We start from the raw sequence: 12,944 nt of genomic DNA, 5'->3' as shown, positions 1-12,944 counted from the left end.
TAACTTTTCTTCCAAGCAGTAAGCGTCTTTTAATTTCATGGCTGCAGTCACCATCTGCAGTGATTTTGGAGCCCCCCAAAATAAAGTCAGCCACTGTTACCACTGTTTCCCCATCTATTTCCCATGAAGTGATGGGACCAGATGCCATGATCTTCGTTTTCTGAATCATTAGGGAAAAGCAAATCATAACATAACGGGCTACCATTTCATATCTGTTAGGATGACTTTTATAAAAAAACAGATAATAACAAGTGTCAGTGGAAGTGCTAAAATTGGAGCTTTGCCCATTGTTGGTGGGAGTACAAAATGATACAGCCACTGTGGAAAATGGCTCGGTAGTTCCTTTAAAAAGTAATCATAGAATTACCATGATCTTTTTCTAACTCAACCTGGGTATCTTCCAGACTGCTCCCAGCATCAGCATGTGAACCTTAAGTCTGGATCATGGAGACTTTGTCTCCTCAGACTAACTCAGACTCTACTGACACAGGCTCTGTGTAGAAGGTCTGCCTCATTCTAGTGTGTTCTGAAGACTCCAGGAGAGAGAGGTGAGTCCTTTTCCCTTAGGGACAAATGTTCGGACATCTGAGCAGGATCCTGATGTCTTTGTGGGAAGAGACGGGTGGCCTGCAGGATACAGTAGGAGATGTCGGGATGGCTCATTAGGAGATGTTGGGATGGTTCATAGAGTGAGTTCACGTTAAAAGACAGAGCTTGCCATTGGGAAAACAAGCTTCCCCTCTGGGACCATGGCAGAACAGTGGATGCTGAGAACAGTCACAGTAGGATAGTGTTCCCTTTAGTGTTGTTATTAATGGTTACTTAAGCAATAATAGTGACATTGATAGTTATTCTCTAGGGATCACATTGGATCTTCCCTAAATCATGAGAGGTAGGCAGGACTGGGATGAAGGTCTCCAAATGATAGATAAGGAGACAGTCCAAGGAGCAGAGAGGATAATAGCCTCATCAAAGTCACAGACTGGGACTCAAACCTAATTTCTCACTCATAAACTTAGCTCACAGTTCTGTCCACAATAGAGCATAAAATCAAAACTCAAGATTAAGTAAAACACAAAATGAATAGCAAACCTTAAACCAGTTGTGGCTGATTCCTACTTAAATAAGTCACACTCAGAAAGCACACATGTCAGGCAGCTGTTTGCATATTCAGGGGAGGGTCCTCAGCAGGCCCTGCAGGAAGGAGGGTGAGGGTGGAGAGAGGCACTGTGGTCACTGAGACTAGAGGATGCTCTGCCTCCAGGGAGACATGCCTGATGTAATAGGATGTGAGAGGAGCCAGGGGAGGGACCTCAGAAGACTGGAGACAGGAACAGAATGTCCCCAGAGTCACCCCAGAGAAGACAGCAGGTCCATCTTGGGTCCCCTTTGGCTGTACCTCAGGGACAGGGCCTGCTATTTCTTTTGGAAGTAGAGTAATTGATCATGAAGATTAGCCAGACCTCTTTATAACCCTCTTTCTCACCCTTCCCTCACTAACAGAGGAAAATGGTACCATTTGTCCTGAAGCCTCCAAAAAAATGAACCAAGCCTCATGCTGGGGGGTGAGAGCACATGACCTGTGGTGGATGGTGGGCATGAGGACACAGGGCACAGTAAGGGAGCTGCACAACCGGGATGAGAGGCATGTATACCTGGGAGGGGGACTTCTGCTGGGATCAGCTGGCTCCTGGAGGGCTGGAGCAGAGGCCTGGAACAGATCTAAGAAAGAGGCCAAGTGAGTTGGGGCTGGCAGAGAAAACCAGAATGACTGGTATAACAGCAGAAATCTGACTATATAGTAATCACTAGAGGGATGACACAAAGTTTGAGTAAAGAGCCAATAGAAGATGCTTCATGTTTGAGGAGAACAGGTTAGATCACGGATATGAGCCTAGGGGCCACAGGGCAGATCCATCTCTCATGGACTCTCATACCCAGATAGAAAATATACCTTCTCTGTGGCATGACCTCATCTCCTGACTTGAGGTCATGACTTCTCATCTTCTGTCATTCTCATCCTTGTATGTCTGTCCTTGTCTAAGAGGAGAACTTCTCTCACTCCTCCCCCAATACTTGATCTTCTACAAGCCTCAAGTCCTGCCATTACTATTAGGAGAAACCCTCTGCTGCCTCCAAGGCCTGTGCTCCTGTGTTGTGTGTTAGGGACCACCTCGTGCAGATTTTAGCTATGTAACCCAGACCAGGTTATACCTCCCTCCTGTGAGTGCTACTTGCTCTCCTCCTGTCTCAGTCTGGCCCCACTTCAGTCCCAGCTGCTGAAATAGTCTAGAGAAAAAAGGAGAAATCAAAAATAAGGAGATGGAAGGGACAGATCAGTTACACTTGCTTATTAAAAGTTCAGCATCAATGAGCGCTATCTTTTCAGTGTGGTCCTGTAGATTGAATCTTGGCATTAAAGTTCAAAGATGTGAAATTGATTCCTTCATTTGCTCCTTATTTCCTCCATGATCACTTGGGGACTCTGCTTCCCAAATACATCATTCTGAGATGCTCTCAGATTAAAAAGGTAGCCTACTTACAGTTTACTACACTGACTGAATGCTCTCTATATATGAAGCCACATACAATTTTGGGGGAGACATTGAAGTAAATGACACAGGCTTGCTTTAGTCATTTGCTCACGTTTTGGCTGTGGAGGCAAGAAACAAGACAATGACAGGTAAGGACTTGGCAGAACACGCCTGCCAAGTGTGTGGAAGGGTGGTAGGAAAGAGAAGAAATCAGATAAGCAGAGTTGGATTGTGCATGACGTTAGACATATATTTTTGTTGAATCTGGAAAGGGAGAAGATGGTGGATTATTAGGCATTTTCAACAAGACTGGTCAAGCAGTAAGACAGGTTGTGTGGGCAAAGAAACTGGAGGGCCTGTGATGGGGCTCTTAGGAAGTGGGCCCTCAGGGAGGAAGAGAGACCTGTTTGCAACTGGAGAACCATATTCACTTAGGATAAGGATGACACCATGGAGAAGAGGATATTCTTTCATTCATTCAAGAATTATTAGCACATTTCTCCCCCATGGATATATTGGCAGTAAATGTAAAAACACAGCCCCAGTGTCATGGGGCTTCCCATGCTGTCGGTCCCAATGCTGTCTGAGAGAAAATGTAGATATACATTAGATGTGGAGATGTTTCTAACTAAAAACAAACAAACAAACAACAACAACAACAAAAACACTTCTTATTCTGACCTAGTTAGTCAAAGCTGATGGAAGGTTTTAGAGAATTTCCATTTGTGGAGGCACTTAAGAGATAGCCGGTAAGCCTCACTTTGCCTCAGAGTTATATTATCCAGCAGCAGAAAGGAGGAAGAATCTCCAGGAATGGAGTCCTTCGTGCATATATTTAAAAACCACCTACTGAGCACCAAACAGGTTCAAGAGAGTCCATGAATACAGAAATGAAGAAAGCACAATCCTTTTACTAAAAGCACTAACAGTCCAGTGAATGGACAAATGGGTGCATTAGCAACACACATCACACTCTCCCCGTGTTATTTAATTCAGCCCATGAATAAGTCTTCCTTCAAAACACTGAGAAAAATCTACCTGGAGGAGTCTGCAAAGGCTTCACCAAGAAGGTGCCAGGATCTTGGCCAGGTGTGGAGATAGGCAGGGGAAAGTATTCCCAATAAATAGTTCGAGCTGCAAGCATGACTGTTTCAGGTAGTGGCAGATTTTCCAGTATGGCTGAACCTAGGATGAATATATAGAGGAATGGTAAGAAGCGAGGCTAATAATATAGGCAAGACCAAGTTTGTATCCATGTTGAGTAGTTTAAAATTTTTCTTGTAGTCATGAGATCTCCAGTGGTTTTCAGGAGGTCTGTCACACCATGGTAGATAGACGGATTGGTAGTGGAAAACTATAGGGAGAGCTTTCTAGCGACACAAGCAATTGATGATGTGACTTCAGGAAGACAAAAAGGGCAGAAAGAGGAGACAAGCAGCATGAAAGAATTCAGGGGAGGGGTCCTGGGGCATGTTATTGAGAGAGATCTGACAGAAGCTATATGACTGAAGCATAATGGAGAAGGGAGACGTAGAAAGGAAGAGGCTGAAAAATGAGCAGAGGCTGAAAAATGTCTGACTCTATGCGACCCCATAGATGGCAGCCCACAGGGCTCCCCGATCTCTGGGATTCTCCAGGCAAGAATACTGGAGTGGGTTGCCATTTCCTTCTCCAATGCGTGAAAGTGAAAATTCAAAGTAAAGTCGCTAAGTCGTGTCCGACTCTTAGCGACCCCATGGACTGCAGTCTACCAGGCTCCTCCGTCCATGGGATTTTCCAGGCAAGAATCCTGGAGTGGGGCGCCATTGCCTTCTCCACTAGACCCTGCAGGAACCTGTAAACCAGGGTGAGGAGTGTGGATTCCATTGTTAGTATGGTGGTATTAGTAATTCCAAGAAGGTCTTAGGCAAAGCCTGGCGTAATATGAATTTATCTTTTTAATAGTCTCTTCAGCTGTAGTATGGAGAATGGATTATAGAGGGTCCAAGATACAGACCACAGAGGTCAGTTAGGAGGCTTTTGAAGTCTGGGTGAAAGATGATGGTGGTTTAAATGAGTGTTAGCAGGAGAAAAGAAAAAGGGTAGGGAGTGAAATACATTTTGCAGATGGATAGGATTTGCTAATAAACCAGATATAAAGGAATAGGTGAGGGATTAAACTAAGGATTATCCCTGGGTTTCTGACCTCATTACTGGATGTGTTCAGTCATATCTGACTCCTTGCAGCTCCATGGGCTGTAGCCTGCCAGGCTGCTCTGTCCATGGAATTTCCAGGCAAGAATACTGGAGTGGGGTGCCATTTCCTTCTCCAGGGGATCTTCCCGACCCAGGGATGGAAACTGTATCTTGAATCTCTTGCATTGGCAGGCAGATTCTTTACCACTAGCACCAGTGGGGAGCCCTCACTACCAGATGGACAACAGTAATATGTACTACGATGGACAAGTCGTAGGGAAGAAATAGTCTGTGAGGAGATGAAAAGATGTGTTTTCACTGTATTTTGTTTGAGATGACTGTGAAATATCTAAGAGGAGATATCCAACAGGTAGTAGGATATACTAGTCTGGACCTGAGAGTAGAAGGTATGCGTTTGAAAATTCTCTGAACAGAGATAGTTTAAAAAATCATCACAGGAACAACACAGGAATGGCAGCAATTTACCCTTTTTATGGCTGAATAGTATTTCATTATGTATATATGCCACCTTTTCTTTATCTATTCCTTCACTGTGCAAAGTGTTTTAAAAAAATTATGTCAGCTAACCTTCAGAAGAAAATTTTTATGTAGGAACTGAGAGTAAAAGAGATAGGACACAATTCAAAATTTTAGAAACAAATGATCATGTACTTTCACAGTAAATGATAATCAAAGAAGAAAAAAGGAGATAAAAGATCACAGAAGGAAGAAGAATGGTGTAAAATTTCAAGAAATTCAGAGGTTAGTCTTGTAGAAAGGTGAGAGTGGAGCATCTCTTCTGAATGTCATGACTTCTAGAAAGAAAGCAGGTGAAGGTAGAGGTAGGTAGAAATGAAATCTAAAGTTGAGAGAAGGAAAACAGTAGGGCTTTTCACATTCTCAAGTTAACTGGAGGTGGGGCTTTACGGCAAGGTTCCTGAATGTCAAGTAAGGACCTATAGAACCTTTTTTATATTCAGTTCAGTCACTCAGTCGTGTTGACTCTTTGCGACCCCATGGACTGCAGCACGCCAGGCCTCCCTCTCTAGCACCAACTCCTGGAGATTTCTCAAACACATGTCCATTGAGTTGGTGATGCCATCCAACCATCTCATCCTCTGTTGTCCCCTTCTCCTCCTGCATTCAGTCTTTCCCAGCATCAGTGTCTTTTCCAGTGAGTCAGTTCTTTGCATCAGGTGGCCAAAGTATTGGAGTTTCAGCTTCAGCATCAGTCCTTTCAATGAATATTTAGGACAGATTTCATTTAGGATGGACTGGTTGGATCTCCTTGCAGTCCAAGGAACTCTCAAGAGTCTTCTCCAACACCACAGTTCAAAAGCATCAATTCTTCAGTGCTCAGCTTACTTTATAGTCCAACTCTCACATGCATACATGACTACTGTAAAAACCACAGCTTTGACTAGACAGACCTTTGTTGGCCAAATAATGTCTCTGCTTTTTAATATGTTACCTAGGTTGGTCATAGCTTTTCTTCTAAGGGGCAAGCATCTTTTATTTGCGTGGCTGTAGTTATCATCTGAAGTGATTTTGGAGCCCCCCAAATAAAGTCTGCCACTGTTTCCACTGTTTCCCCATCTATTTGCCATAAAGTGATGGGACCGGATGCCATGATCTTAGTTTTCTGAATGTTGAGTTTTAAGCCAACTTTTTCACTTTCCTCTTTCACTTTCGTCAAGAGGCTCTTTAGTTCTTCTTCCCTTTCTGCCATAAAGGTGGTGTCATCTGCATATCTGAGGTTATTGATATTTCTCCCAGAAATCTTGATTCCAGTTTATGCTTCATCCAGCCCAAGGTTTCTCATGATGTACTCTGCATATAAGTTAAATAAGCAGGGTGACAATATATAGCCTTGATTCCTTTCCCTATTTGGAACCAGTCTGTTGTTCCATGTCCACTTCTAACTGTTGCTTTTTGACCTGCATACAGATTTCTCAGGAAGCGGGTCAGGTGGTCTGGTATTCCCATCTCTTTCAGAATTTTCCAGTTTGTTGTGATACACATAGTCAAAGGCTTTGACATAGTCAGAAAAGCAGAAGAAGATATTTTTCTGGAACTCTCTTGCTTTTTCAGGGATCCAGCGGATGTTGGCAATTTGATCTCTGGTTCCTGTGCCTTTTCTAAACCCAGCTTGAACATCTGGAAGTTCACGGTTCATGTACTGTTGAAGCCTGGCTTGGAGAATTTTGAGCATTACTTTACTAGCGTGTGAGATGAGTGCAATCGTTCGGTAGTTTGAGCATTCTTTGGCATTGCCTTTCTTTGGGATTGGAATGAAACTGACCTTTTCCAGTCCTCTGACCACTGCTGAGTTTTCCAAATTTGCTGGCATATTGACGTTCAAAGAAAATATTTAGAACTTGGAGGGGAGTGATTATCATAGGAAGTGAATAATCAGGCTTAATTGTTTATTATGTATTCAGGCTTTACATTTCAGAAGAGAAATGCCCCTTTATAATTAGCAGTATAGGTTGAGTTGGGAGGCAAAGGAAGACAGTGAATGTTTTTGGGTAAGTTTTTTTTTTTTTTTTAATCCTGGGCCATAAATCTAGCCTTGGTAAATTCAAAAAAATTGAAATCACTCCAAGCATCTTTTTTGGGTAAGTTTTGAATCAAATAGGTATCTGTGTCCTTCATAGCACTGTACTTGACTACGCAAAGACTACAAAAACATTTCATCCACTGAATTCCTTTATGAAGGATGCCTTACTAGCTCTATTGTTATTTAACGTCCTGACCACTCAATAGTTTTATGAGCATCTTAAGGGCAGAGGTGAAATATAATGTCCCACATTCATATTAGGATTATTTTCTAATTTCTTTTAAGGTCCAGTAGTAAGATCAAGGGCTAAGCCTTCCATGTAAATGATCAGAGTTTGAACCTGAACACTGTAATCCTGCTGACACTGTGCACTGTCCAGAAGGGCCCTGTGGAAGGGAATTTCTGTTGAGAGAGAAATTTCTGTTGGCCCTGTCAGCCCCCACTATCACCTCAACTCATCCAGCAGTCTTCCTGTTGGTGGGGATCCCAGGCCTGGAGCACCTACATGTCTGGATCTCTATTCCTTTCTGCTCAGCCTATACACTGGCCCTGCTTGGCAACTGCACCCTCTTCTTCATCATTCAGGGTGATGCAGGCCTGCATGAGCCCATAAACCTCTTCCTGGCCATGTTGGCAGCCATCGATTCAGGCTTTTCCTCTTCAACTGTACCCAAAATGCTGGCCATCTTCTGGTTCAGGGATCGAGAGATCAACTTCTATGCCTGTCTGGTCCAGACATTCTTTCTCCACTCCTTCTCCATCATGGAGTCGGCGGTGCTGCTGGCCATGGCCTTTGACCGCTATATGGCCATCTGCAAGCCGCTGCACTACAGCACCATCCTCACCAGGCCACTTATCACCAAGATCAGCTTGGCTGCTGTGACTTGGGCTGTGACCCTGATGACTCCACTCCCCTTTCTGCTCAGACGCTTCCACTACTGCCGAGGTCCAGTAATTGCCCACTGCTACTGTGAGCACATGGCTGTGGTAAGGCTGGCCTGTGGGGACCCTTGCTTCAACAACATCTATGGCATTGCTGTGGCCATGTTCATAGGGGCTTTCAATCTGCTTTTTGTTATCCTGTCTTATATCTTCATCCTCAGGGCAGTTCTATAGTTTGCCTCTCAGGAGGCTCGCTACAAAGCCTTTGGGACATGTGTGTCCCACATAGGTGCTGTTTTAACCTTCTACACACCTCCCGTCATGTCCTCAGTCATGCACCAGGTAGCTCGCCAGACTGCTCCACATGTGCACATCCTTCTTGCCAATTTCTATCTGCTCTTCCCACCCGTGGGGAATCCCATCATCTATGGGGTCAAGACCAAGCAGATTCATGAACGAGTCTTGAGACTGTTCCTGAGAAAGGATGTATAAATGATGTCTGGATCAGACAGGCATAGGAGTTGAGGGGCAGGTGGAGATAGAGTGGGACTGGTGGAATGCTGAAGTGGGGGGGAGGGAATGATAGGTAAAGGTCCGTCTAGTCAAGGCTATGGTTTTTCCTGTGGTCATGTATGGATGTGAAAGTTGGACTGTGAAGAAAGCTGAGCACTGAAGAATTGATGCTTTTGAACTTTGGTGTTGGAGAAGACTCTTGAGAGTTCCTTGGACTGCAAGGAGATCCAACCAGTCCATTCTGAAGGAGATCAGCCGTGGGATTCCTTTGGAGGGAATGATGCTAAAGCTGAAACTCCAGTACTTTGGCCACCTCATGCGAAGAGTTGACTCATTGGAAAAGACTCTGATGCTGGGAGGGATTGGAGGCAGGAGGAGAAGGGGACAATAGAGGATGAGATGGCTGGATGGCATCACTGACTCGATGGACGTGAGTCTGAGTGAACGCCGGGAGTTGGTGATGGACAGGGAGGCCTGGCGTGCTGTGATTCATGGGGTCACAAAGAGTCGGACACGACTGAGGGACTGAACTGAACCGAGGTGGCTGCCAGAGTTTCCATGCTCAGTTCTGTCTTGTGTGTATGCTAAGTCACTTCAGTCCTGTCCGGACCCTATGGACTATAGCCTACCGGGTTCCTCTGACCACGGGATTCTCCAGGTAAGAATACTAGAGTGACTTGCCATTCCCCTCTCCAGGGGATCTTCTAAACCCAGGGGTCAAACTCCTTGTCTCTTATGTCTCCTGCATTGGCACCACTAGCACCACCTGGGAAGCCCTCAGTTCTTTCCTGGTACACCGAAAAATCTAACTGATATCCTGCAACTCAGAGTCACCAGTCTGATCTGGGCTCAAGGTTCTGTGTAGTCTGGTAACCTCTGGACTCAAATTGCTGACTTTGCTGTCTTCTCAAAAAGCCCATTCTTGTATCAGAGGCAAAGGTTGGACCCACTCTTCTGTTGGCAACATCACTAAGAACACAAAGATGCTTTTGCATTTATTTATGAAGTGGATTTGATAAATTATCCAGTCAAGATCTGGGTAAGGACCAACATTTCATCTGAGGAAGGAATGTCCCTTTAGTCTGACCCATCTTTGTGCCCCATCTTTGCTTAAATATTACCAGTCTTGGGAGCTCATGATCTTCCAGGACTATTGGCTCCAATATGGACAGCTTTACTTGTTAAGATTTATTTCTTCAAATAAGTTGGCTTATCGTTTGACTTCTTTTGGCCTCTACACCCCCACGAACAATCCCTCCCATTAAATACTTTCAATAAGACAAGTCTTTCTGCCATTTGTCTATGTATCATGCAACTCTTTATTTGCACACAGATGTATTTTATTTACTAGTCCATTCACAAAATATTACTGAGTGCTAAATCTATGCTAGGGGCTGTACATGGATTGTTATGGTAGGGATGCTAGACTTATATCTATGTCCTGAGACAAAGAAGGAAATATCAAGTGCAATAGGTTGTATTCTATGAACTCCCCATCACAAGGCCCAGTATCAAGTAATAAATAGGTAAGCAAAGCAAATGGGAAATGGAAATTTTTTTCCAAGTGTTTCATAAAAATATTTTATTAAGGTGACTTATGTGGAATGAAGAAAACCTTAAAGACCATTTTAAACACATTTAATCTGGGGTCATTTCTCATGTTTCCATAGAAAATGGGGATATTGACCTATGCTTTATTTTTTCCCTCTCTTTTCCTCTATCCAATAGAAATTTACATACTATAGAATTCTCAAGTGTTAATCCTGACAACTAGCATTTGTGTAGTCACACAAGCCCTTATTTACAATCTTTCACATATGCATTTTCTACATTTATCTTGCGACTCCTTTGTTTCCCCAGACTGTTTAGAAATTACATGTGTCTCTACCTATCTCTAGTTCTATATCTATTTATATATACCTGTCTATTCATACTACTAGCTTTGAAAGAGAATCTCTAAGCTCTTGTTAGATGGTTGGAAGGAGTCACAGAGGGAAGGATGTAACTGAAGACCAGTGACTTACACTCATTTCCCATCTCTGATTCTATAATTCCCTCTGACATTTACACACACACACACACACACACACACACACACACACACGTGATATTACACTTTTAGTTCAAAACTTCTTGCTTATTTCTTAAGAGCATGGTTAGGATGGGTGCAAAGCCTAAAACTAATAGTAAATACTAACAATACATAAAGAAATACAGAGTGTGGAATTCCTTAAAAGAAGCTGTTTTCCAAAACAGAAGTCTGCTTATCCTTAACCTTACACAAGAAATGTCACCAGCCTGTAGGCCATATACCTCACCAATGAAGAAGTAATGGCCTCGGTTCCAGTACAAGTCCAATATTCTAAGGTTCCCAAAGCCAAGTAATATCTCTAACAGGAGCAACCATCATTAGTCACAAACAGCAAAAGGAAAGTTACCTTATGTATTCACTCATTTTTCATACAAACAAAGCATGGACAAGAAATATGAGCAGCCTTATAGGCATGTAAAATTTTACCATCATACAAGGAATAGGAGTTTAGGAAGAAGAAACCTGGTGCAGTGGTCTGGGGCCAGAGACGATATTTCTGGTCACCGAATAATTAGGACTTGGCAACATCCAAATGGGTGTGCAGAGCTGTTTATCATCCATGAAGCAGCAGGACAGTGATTGAGTATAAGACCTAGTGCTAGTCAGCGATCCCATGACTCCTTCTTTCCTGCTACTCAAAGCCTTGTGTTTGAATCCCTTTTCTCTCACACCTTATATGTGATATTTTAAGGAATTTCACTGGTCCATTTTATAAATACACACAAAACCCAATGACTTCTCAGTACATGCTTGCCGCCAACTTGGTTATGAGACATCATTCTCTCTGGATTACTATAGAACCTCTTTAGTCATTTCCTTATTTCTTCCCTCAACTCTTTGCGCTATTCACATCATAGAATGCAGAGACATTTAAAAAAGATGTGTATAACGGACTTTTGGACTCGGAGAGGGAGAGCGTGGGATGATTTGGGAGAATGGGAATTCTAACATGTATACTATCATGTAAGAATTGAATCGCCAGTCTATGTCTGACGCAGGGTGCAGCATGCTTGGGGCTGGTGCATGGGGATGACCCAGAGAGATGTTGTGGGGAGGGAGGTGGGAGGGGGGTTCATGTTTGGGAACGCATGTAAGAATTAAAGATTTTAAAATTTAAAAAATTAAAAAAAAATAAATAAGCAGGGTGACAAAAAAAATAAAAAAGTGCTCAATTATGTAAGTTCTTTAATTAAAAATGAATATTGACTGCACAAAACAAAAGGCAGCAAGAAGCAAATGGGATTGAGCCTAAATATTATAATATTCTAGCAGTTATTTCCAATAGTTATCTAAGCCATGGGCACTCCCATTTCTTGTGACTTTCATTCCTGTCCCTATGACATCACACTGGAGTCAAGGGGTAATATAAGGTACTTTGTTCCCTCAAATCCTGTCTATGTTATCTAGGTTTTACTTGGATATAGTGACTGTAAGCTATTTGTTGTTCAGTCCCTAAGTCATGTAGAACCCTTTGTGACCCCATGGACTGCAGCACACCAGGTCTCCCTATCCCACACTGTCTCTTGGAGTTTGCCCAAGCTCTTAGCCATTGAATTGGTGATGCCATCCAACCAATGAAACCAGTATTATCACAGCCTCCCTGGCCATAGCCTAGATCCCTACTTCCTACAAGCATAACATATCTAATTCAACAATATGATCTTTTGTTCCTTCATGAACTTTCTTTAAATCCAAAGCTGATTTTTTTCTTTTGCTTGCTTTTCCCTTGACACTAGCTTTTGTTACGTTAGGGTTTAGGTCAGGTTCCCTTCATATAGTCTCTCTCCTCAACCTTTCTGTGCTTAGTTAATTTAAGTTCCAAGTTTAAAGATGTTATGTAGGAATCTCACTTTATCTCAACATCCCAGGAGATCATCCATAATGGAAGAATGATGAGTCCACACCACCTGAGGGCCAAGAGTTAAGAAAGTTATATTTAGTAGTACACTCCTGTCAGAAGGAGTAGCTACACTATGTGTAGCTGGAGTATAGAGGCCTAAGATTACTTTTAAAACATATAACCAACCAAATTAAATTATAATAGGAAGTGTAAGCTGACTCATAACTAGTGTAGAAATTTAATCAGTAATAAAAACCTGGCAATAAAGAAAAGTACAAGACTAGTGGGCCTCATTTGTGAATTCCACCAAATATTCAAAAGAAAGATTAATGCTAGTTCTCCTCAGAT

The 12,944-nt window shown here is 42.8% G+C and overlaps 1 pseudogene; it reads left to right on the top strand.

Moving 5' to 3' along the window:
* Nucleotides 1-1,638: 1,638 nt before the first annotated feature.
* On the top strand, nt 1,639-8,643 carry LOC114118502 (olfactory receptor 52K1-like; annotated as a pseudogene).
* Nucleotides 8,644-12,944: the final 4,301 nt, after the last annotated feature.

This window comes from Ovis aries, chromosome 15 (genome assembly GCF_016772045.2).
Source record: "Ovis aries strain OAR_USU_Benz2616 breed Rambouillet chromosome 15, ARS-UI_Ramb_v3.0, whole genome shotgun sequence".
Classification (NCBI taxonomy): domain Eukaryota; kingdom Metazoa; phylum Chordata; class Mammalia; order Artiodactyla; family Bovidae; genus Ovis; species Ovis aries.
This window is presented reverse-complemented; position numbering and strand designations above follow the sequence as displayed.